General features: G+C 50.3%; 1 long non-coding RNA gene across 1 annotated transcript in view; it reads left to right on the top strand.

Annotated features, from left to right (window-relative positions):
• The first annotated feature begins 3154 nt into the window (after positions 1–3154).
• The window catches only part of LOC105543734, a 9204-nt gene continuing 7256 nt past the window's right edge, over positions 3155–5102 (top strand). The window contains exon 1 of the long non-coding RNA XR_001006666.1: positions 3155–3651. This is a non-coding gene — a long non-coding RNA (uncharacterized LOC105543734). The remainder of the gene's footprint in view (positions 3652–5102) is intronic.

Raw genomic sequence — 5102 nt, 5'->3', positions numbered from 1 at the left:
ACTTGAACCCAGGAGATGGATGTTACAATGAGCCAAGATCACACCACTACACTCCAGCCTGGATGACAGAATGAGACCCTGTCTCAAAAAAAAAAAAAAAAAAATTGCATAGCAAGTCCTTTTACATGAGGATGAGTTACTGTTTATCTTGAGAGCACGTATGCAATGGATTGTATCTGCCGGGCTATATAAAAAGGAGGCTTTGGCCAGGCGCCATGGCTCACGCCTATAATTCCAGCACTTTGGGAGGCCTAGGCGGGCGAATTACAAGGTCAGCATTTCGAGGCCATCCTAGCTAGCATGACAAGACCCTGTCTCTACTAAAAATACAAAAAATTAGCCAGGTGTGTGGCACGCGCCTGTATTCCCAGTTACTTGGGAGGCTGAGGCAGGAGAATCACTTTAACGGGGGAGGCAGAGGTCGCAGTGAGCTGAGATTGTACCACTGTACTCCAGCCTGGGCAACAGAGTCAGACTCTGTATCAAAAAAAAAAGGAGGCTTTATTTCTCTTTGCATCTCATTAATGGATCACCTGTGATGGGCATCACAGTCTGGTTTAATGTTTATTCAATAATAAAATTGTTTTCTTTATTTTCTGAATTTGTGGAGAGAATATTCTAGGTTAACAGAAGAATTGATTGATTGATTGATTGATTGATGGAGTCTAGCTCTGTCACCAGGCTGGAGTGTAGTGGTGTGATCTTGGCTCACTGCAATCTCCGCCTCTCGGGTTCAAGTGATTCCCCTGCCTCAGCCTCCCAAGTAGCTGGGACTACAGGGGCACACCAACACACCCAGCTAATTTTTTGTGTTTTAGTAGAGACGGGGTTTCACCATGTTGGCCAGGATGCTCTTGATCTCCTGACCTCATGATCCGCCCGCCTCGGCCTCCCAAAGTGCTGGGATTACAGGTGTAAGCCACTGTGCCTGGCCTCAGAAGAATTTATTTTTAGTCTTTTCCTTACCAGTTTTTATGAAACGACTGGGCAAGAACACTGTTAGATTTCACCAAAAAATTGTGATGAATCATTGTCCTTATGATCCCATTTTTGAAAATTGACATTTTAATTGTAAACCAAAAATAAAATTCTAACCCCAACTGACTGACCGGACTCCGCTGTTCGCCAACAGGATCCAAAATAAACATGAAAAACTAATTCAGGTCATGACGGGAAGGAGAGGGTCAGACATACCTTGTCATACTCTCCTCCCGTCAGAGTTTAGGCACAGCTGACCAACATTAGTATTAGAATACAGGTCATAAGACTGACAAAACAGGCTGTTTGTATCAGTAAGATACCCAACTCCAACAGACTCTGATATAGCACCACATGACAGATAGCAGTCCCTGAAGGAAATCATAGTATTTTACCCTGTAATATATTTTCTTTGACACACTTTAAGATAGTCCTGCAAAGCCATCTCTTTGGGGGAAATTTGCATTCTGTAGAGAATCTCCTTCCCTTACAGAAAAGACTTCAGGTCTCTTCTGCAGAGTCTGACACCTTTTAAGATCCAATAAGAGATATTTATCATCTATTCTCTCTGAAGCCTGTTCTGAGGCTTCACCTACATAACAAGAACCTTGGTTTCCACAATCCTCATTATCTTAACTCAAGCTTTTCTTTTCTCTTTTCTTTTCCTCCTTCTTTTCTCTTCCTTCCTTCCTTCCTTCCTTCCTTCCTTCCTCTGTTTCTCTCTCTCTTTCTTTCTTTTCTTCTTTGTTGCCCAAGCTGGAGTGCAGTGGCACAATCATGGCTCACTGTAGCCTCAACTTCCCAGGCTCAAGAGATCCTCCCATCTCAGCCTCCTGACTAGCTGGGACTACAGGAAGGCACCACCACACCTGGATAATTTTTTTTTTGTAGAGGTGGGGGTCTTGCTCTGTTGCCCAGGCTGTCCTTGAACTCGTGGCCTCAAGGGATCCTCCCAGCTCCCCCTCCCAAAATGCTGGGATTACAGGTATGAGCCACTGCAATGACCCATTTCTTTATGTAGTCTTCCAGCTGTTCAGCCAATGCTTAACTCTGAACCAAGTGCCAATCTTTGAATCTACTAGTGACCTGAAACCTTTTCCTGGCTGACCCAATGTATACCTCCCATGTATTGATTGATGTCTTTGCCTGTAACTGCTGTCTCCCTGAGATGTATAAAACCAAGCTGTAACCCAACCACTTTGGGCTCACGTTCTCCGGACCCCCTGAGGCTGTGTCACCAGCCATGGTCATTCAAACAGGCCCAGAATAAAACTCTTTACACACTTTGACCCTTTTTGGTCAACATAACCTAACCCTAAACATAATCTTCCTGGGGAAGGTAAGATCACAGGCATCTCTTTTCTTCGTTCGATTTGTGTGTGTATTTCCTGATTTCTCTACAGTTTTTAGGCATTCGCTGTGTGATCTAGAAAAGCTACGTTGTCTCGCTCCATCACCAGGCTGGAGTGCAGTGGCGTGATCTCGGTTCACTGCAACCTCCGCCTCCCGGGTTCAAGCGATTCTTCTGCCTCAGCCTCCCCGAGTAGCTGGGATTACAGGCACGCGACACCATGCCCAGCTAATTTTTGTATTTTTAGTAGAGACGGGGTTTCACCATATTGGCCAGGCTGGTGTCTATCTCTTCACCTCGCGATCCGCCCTCCTTAGCCTCCAAAGTGCTGAGATTACAGGCGTGAGCCACCGCGCCCGGCCACAAATTCTATTTTCTTTTTCTTCCTTGGAAAGCATCGCTGGGCATTTATCCTGTCCTAGTATTTGAGTGAAACTTCTCTTAGCATTTCAGCGGAGTGACCATGATACTCCCTTTCCTTTCCTTCTCGTTATGGGAAACTCGGTTCTAACCCAGAGGCCTTGGGCTCCAGGACCCAGTCAGGCAGCCCTGAACTTGACTCTAAAAGGGAGTAAAGACAAATGCGAAATTCAGTCCAGAGTTCAGGGATTCCAAAGCTCATAGCCTAGAGCTTCTTAACCTTTAGGCGAGGTAGAGACATTTAAAACAGCCCCTAAACTTGAGGAGCGCGTAGGCTCACGGGAAATAGAGTCCGGTACTCGTCCTGCGACCAGCGGCGGGCCCTGAGAGGCGGACTTCCGGTGCACTCCTGTGCGTGTGCACTGTTCTCTGTGTGCAGGTTCGCGCATGCGCGCCGCCGCCACACTGCCCTCGCTTCCTGTGCGTCCTCAGGTCACCGCTTGCTCTGGTTCCCAGGCTTTGGCCTCCAGTGGACGGGAATCGCGGAGCTTGCGGGGCTGGACGCTGACCGCCAGGGCCAGCACCTAGGCGGGCGCGGAGCTGTGCGGGGCAGGGTTCGCGCGGGCCCGAGGGAGGCTCGAGCGGGGATCCCGGAGCGTGAGCCCCGGAGTCGGCGGCGCTGGGGCCACAGGGGCCTGGCGGGAGGTGGCGGAGGTGGCGGAGGCGAAGGGGCGGCAGGAGCCGGGCCTGGCCCGTGTGTGTCCTCGGCGGCCTGGCCCAGGCCGCTGTTGTACGGTGAGCCCCAGGGAGGCGGATCTGGGCCGCGGGAAGGACACCCGCCTGGATTTGCTCCTAGGCCCGGCCCGGGCCCGTCGGGAGCAGAACAGCCTTGGTGAGGTGGAGAAGAGGGAACCTCGCGAGCAGACGCGCGACAGCAGGCCCGCCCCGGCCTCTCGGGAGCCGTGGGGCAGAGGCTGCGGAGCCCCAGGCGGGTAGGTCTTGGGTTTTCGGGCCTGGAGCGAGAAGGGCCTGGGTAAAGTCACCGTGCGTTGGGGACCTTAGAGTGTGGGGCAGGGGGAGGGTCCCGATCGTTTGCAGGAGAGACGTGTGTTTCGGTTTGAGGGCAGGGTCCGGCTGCACCGAACAGGCGCTGCATGGGAAGATCTGGGAGGACGAGGCTTACGGGGACGTGGAGGGTGTCCCCAGCCTCAGCTGCGGACGTCGTCTCCCCTCCCTACTAACCCCTAATAGCCCTTCCTCCTCCTCTCCGTGCTCCAGATTTCGACCGCCTCTAAACGTCTGTCAGCACCTCTGTTCTCTCATTTAAGTGTCTGCTGATTCCCCCCTTAGATCTGCCCTGGAGAATGGTAGTAATGCAGGAACAGTCTGCAGGGATCTCTCTTGCTGTCTCAGTTGCTAGGGGAAGAGGCTGGGCCTTAGCAGGTGGACGACTTGACCAGGTCACCGGCTTTGTGGGTAGAGGTGCTCATAGTAGAGCTCAGGAGTTTTATCTCCCAGGCCAGTGTTCTTTCTCCCGTATCCTAGTTTTCTTAATAGAAGATTATTAGGTGCAGCAATAACCAAATTCAGTTAGATAATTTAGAAACAAAGCCATATTTTATACACATTCCTTTCTGAGAGCTCACATACTCGATTCCTGTGGCTTTTTTGATTTTAAGCAGTTTAAAGAGACAATAAGGAAATGCGGGCGGATACAGTGGCTCACACCTGTAATCTCAGCACTTTGCAGGGCTAGGGCAAGAGTATCCCTTGAGACCAGGAGTTAGAGACCAGCCTAGGCAACATAGGGAGACCCTGACTCTACAAAAAATACAAAAGTAGCCAGGCATGCTGGGATGCACCTGTGGTCCCAACTACTCAGGAGGCTGAGGTGGGAGGATCGATGGAGCCCAGGAGGTCGAGGCTGCAGTGAGCTGTGAATGCAACACTGCACTCCAGCCTGGGTGGTAGATTGAGACCCTGTCTCAACAAACCACAAAAATCACTAGCCGTATGATGGGATTTTTTTTTTCTTTTTGCATGATGGCAGACTATTTATAAAAGGAGTCATGTTACCCATGAGAGTCTAACTCGTCTAATTACTACCTGATTATCTTAGAGTTACAAAGTTACAAGTGCATGCTTCCCCATCACTCGTGTGTGTGTGTGTGTGTGTGTGTGTGTGTGTGTGTTGAGACAGTGTCTCTCACCTAGTCTGGAGTGGAGCAGTGTGGTTTCGGCTCACTGCAACCTCTACCTTCCAGGTTCAAAGGATTCTAGTGCCTCAGCCTCCTGAGTAGATAGGACTACCGGCATGTGACACTACGCCTGGCTAATTATTTTGTTATTTTTAAGTAGAGAGGGGATTTCGCCATGTTGGCCGAGGCAGGCTGATCACTTGAGGCCAGAATTC

The sequence above is a fragment of the Mandrillus leucophaeus genome, unplaced genomic scaffold, assembly GCF_000951045.1.
Source record: "Mandrillus leucophaeus isolate KB7577 unplaced genomic scaffold, Mleu.le_1.0 Scaffold29, whole genome shotgun sequence".
Taxonomy (NCBI): Eukaryota; Metazoa; Chordata; class Mammalia; order Primates; family Cercopithecidae; genus Mandrillus; species Mandrillus leucophaeus.
This window is presented reverse-complemented; position numbering and strand designations above follow the sequence as displayed.